This window comes from Piliocolobus tephrosceles, unplaced genomic scaffold (assembly GCF_002776525.5).
Source record: "Piliocolobus tephrosceles isolate RC106 unplaced genomic scaffold, ASM277652v3 unscaffolded_17730, whole genome shotgun sequence".
Lineage (NCBI taxonomy): Eukaryota > Metazoa > Chordata > Mammalia > Primates > Cercopithecidae > Piliocolobus > Piliocolobus tephrosceles.
In genome coordinates this window covers 1-4,077 of record NW_022299566.1, presented here as the reverse complement: position 1 = coordinate 4,077, position 4,077 = coordinate 1, and the positions used below count along the sequence as shown (strand labels likewise).

Sequence of the window (4,077 nt, the reverse complement as noted above, 5' to 3'; positions counted from 1 at the left end):
GGGGCAGAAGGAAAACCCCCAGATTCTTCGGATCCTGCCTGCTTGGCCTTTGGAGCAAGGTAGGGTTGGGACCTGGGGGCCTCAGCCCCCAGTCGCTGACCACAGACCAACACCTCCCTACCCTAAGAGCGTCTTCTCTCTTCTTTTAGCACTAGAGTCACTCCTTCCCGAATGGCATTGGTGGGGGCTCCTCCTTGGTGCAGAGCTCGCTCAGACCCATCTCCTGCAGCCTCTCTCAGGGTTGCCCGATGTGGTCCCCATCCTGGCCCTTGAGAGGGCCCATTGGGCAGTTGGGTGCAGACTGGAGTCCAAGGAATGAAATTTAGAGGAAATGCTCAGTGGTCCTGGCCACAGAAAATACTAAAAGTCTCCATAACTCTGGAGAAAAGGGACATTTAAATGAAGAGGTTATGGTCAGCCTGAGCAAAGAATTACACCTATAAATGGTGGTGGGCCCCTATGATGTCCCCGACACTGGTAGCTTCTGCCCTGACACTCATGATCTCTACTTCTCCACCTACCAATACCTGACTGTCTCTCTGCTGAAATATGGAGGACACATTCACCCTGTCCAAGTCATGTTTGGAACTCTCTTCCTCCTTCCTTGTCCATGTCCATTCCCTAATTCACCATTAAACAGCAATCAATCCCCGCAAGTCTTACTGGAATCTGTAAAACCTGTATTAGTGATCGTATCAGCCTTTTGACTTGAAGGATAATATATTTTGTAGAAATTTTTTCAGAATGCTCTGGACAATTAATTTTCTCTAGGCCAGATCACACTGACTCCTCCATGAGAACCGGCAGCTTCACCTGTCAACCACATACCCAATGCCTTAAATTATTGACCTTTGTATTTGCTGCTCTTATTCTCTGCAATCAGTCGGTTATGACAAACAACTTTCAAATACCTTTCTCCTGGCTCCAAAAGTTACCATTGCTTTGCTTAAGGTCTCACCTCCCATGTAGGATGGAAAACATTCTTTCATCTAAGGCCCCCTCCTCCTCCTGGCCTTGGAGCCTCCTAATGTCCAGGACCGGCACTTCTGTCATCACATCGTCAGCTGCAGAGATATTCTATCTGCTGTCAGAACTGGGCACAGTTAATTTACTTACAAACATGGAAAATAACAAAAGCCTGGAATCAAGCTCTATATACTGAATTGGAGTAATAACATGTGGAAGCAGAAACATATTTAATATTGACCACTTGCATTGTCTTAATTATTATTTATTTGTTCCTGCATCAAGGTGGTAGAAAGGGGGTCATGGTGTCTGCCTTCAGAGACCCTCCACTCTAAATGAAGAAAAGTTCAATGAAGCAAACACGTGACATAAAGTAAAATAAGAATTGCTACTGTGAATAAGAGTCACATATTGCCACAAAGCATACCTATGAGAATTTGAAATAGGGAAGATTTCTCATGAAAAATTTTGATTTTGGAGGAAGAAACAGAATTAAACTAAAGTCAAGAGATATTTGGGCCTTGGAAGTAGAGGAGAGGCATGGGGTTGGCTTCTGTCCATTTGCTGAGCAACTGTTTTTCCTTTTCACAGTGGATATGACCTTTGCCAACACAGCCAACAACTTCCTCCTCATTTCTGATGACCTCAGGAGCGTCTGAAGTGGGCGCATCAGACAGAATCGGCAAGACCTTGCCCAGAGATTTGACTTGTCCATTTGTGTCCTGGGCTCCCCTTGCTTTACCTGTGGCCGCCACTACTGGGAGGTGGATGTGGCAACAAGTACAGAATGGGACCTGGGAGTCTGCAGCGAATCTGTTCACCGCAAAAGGAGGATCCAGCTGACCACAGAGTGTGGATTCTGGACTGTGAGTTTGAGGACTGGAGGCTGCCTCTCTGCCAGCACGGTGCCGCCGAGTTTCCTCTTCGTAGACTGCAAGTTACAGTGAGTGGGGATTTTTCTGGATATGGGCATGCAGAACGTTTCCTTTTTTGATGCAAAAGGTGGTTCCCATGTCTATACATTCAGGAGAGTCTCTGCTGAGGAGCTACTGTGCCCGTTTTTGACTCCTTCAATTCCACCTAATGGTGATCAGGGTGTCTTGAGTAGCTGTCCTGTGATGACCTCAGGCACTACTGATGCTCCGGTCCATCCTGGGGAGGCCAGATAGGCCCCCACTGCAAAGAAAACAGGGTCAGAAAATTACTAGGGTGGGTAGACTTAGGAACTTTCTACTTGGTAAAAGCATTATACAAAGTCATAGGAGAAAAATACGGGACATTTCTATAATCTGTATTTAATCTAATTTGTTTAGATTATTGAATTCTAAGTATTATTGCCACCATCCAACCCATTGAGTCTTATGTTCACATCTTGTTTCCTATAGAAATGTCCTGTATTCTGGGATCAATTTCCAAATGCTTTACTTTTTTACTTCTGTAAGTTCAAATTAATGTTTAAATTATAGAAGTTATGAGGCAAATAAACATTTGGATATCACCTAATGGATCATGTGATTTTCCAAATGATAGGAGTGCACTAGATTTTATTCACAGTAAAAGCATGAGCGCATGTGTGTGTGTGGTGCATGTGTGTGTATTTGAACAGAGAGCTGGATAAATGCCTATGTCCTATCCAGAACTGAAAAGACAAGTTGTCGCCATCACTGCTCAGTGTGGCTAAGATTTTCCTGGATGTGCGTTCATCTACATTAACAATGATAATTCCCCCCAATTAGTTATTGTAATTATTAATTGTAATTGTTATAATCAATCTCTGTGCAGGCTAACAAAGCAAAAAAAGAAAACACACATTACTAATATCAGAAATAAAAGAGGGGCCATGTCTACCAAACTGTTGGGCATCAAAAGGATCATCTGGGACTATTATGAATGACTCTATTCCCACAGCTTGATAACGTAGGTGAAATGTATCAATTCCTTGAGAGACATAATCTTCCCAAGGTCACACTAGGAACATACACAATCTGAATAGCCTCTGCCTATTAAGTGAATTAATATTAAGAACATTCCAAAAAAGACAACACCAGAACCAAATGATTTCTCTTATGAAATCCACCAGATTCTTATGAATCCCAACACATTTTCACAATATAATCCAAAAATTGTGCTCTTAGGTATGTACTCAGTTGAGATGAAAAGTTACGTCCACACAAAGCCTGCACAGGAATGTTTACAGCAGCTTTGTCTCTAACCACCCAAACTAGAAGCAAGATGTTCAAGAGGTGAATAAAAAAGTAACCATCTGTAAAACACAATACTATTCTGTGATTTAAAGAAGTTCTCCATCAAGGCATAGAAAAGACAATGGCATGTATCAGCAAGACTGTGAGGGCATGGCTTCACGCAGATGAGACCATACAGAAAGGCAGCAGAGCAGGGTGACTAAGTATATCGATTAGTAAAATAAGTTCAGCTGAAAAAGATAACATTAGGTTGGTGCAAAAGTAATTGTGGTTTTTGCCATTTAAAGAATGGGGAAACCGCAATGACTTTTGCACCAACCTAATAAGTGACTCCAACTATATGACATTCTGGAAAAGGCAAAACAAAGGGGATGGTAAAAATATCAGTAGTTGGCAAGGTTGCTGGAGACGAGGACAGATTCATAAGTAAAGAAGAGGGAATTTTTGGAGCCGTGAGAGTATTCTTTATGAGATCAAAATGGTAAACAACATAGTAAATATTTCAAAATTCATAGAAATGTATAACAGGAAATAACACTGTGAATGGTAGACTTTAGATACTAAAGTATCAATATTTGCCCATTAATTTCAGCAAATGTAACACAGTAATGTAAGATGGGAATACTAGATGGGATTATAAAGTAGGGTGAGAGAATGGAATGATATGGGAACTTTGTGTATTACATGCTCGATTTTTATGTCAATCTAAAACTCTCTTGGTTAAAGAAACATAAAATTATAGCTCCACTGTTTCAGAGAGATCTCTTCACAATAATGTTCAACAATTGAGTAATGTCTAGACATTAGCTTGAAAGATTGTCTTACTATTAAATGTGAACCAAAATTGACTTTTAAATGTATATTTAATTTTGTGATTTCAGCAATACTTCTTGACTAGGCAAATAAA

The 4,077-nt window shown here is 41.1% G+C and overlaps 1 pseudogene; it reads left to right on the top strand.

Moving 5' to 3' along the window:
- Positions 1 to 1,557: 1,557 nt before the first annotated feature.
- On the top strand, positions 1,558 to 2,135 carry LOC113220961 (annotated as a pseudogene).
- Positions 2,136 to 4,077: the final 1,942 nt, after the last annotated feature.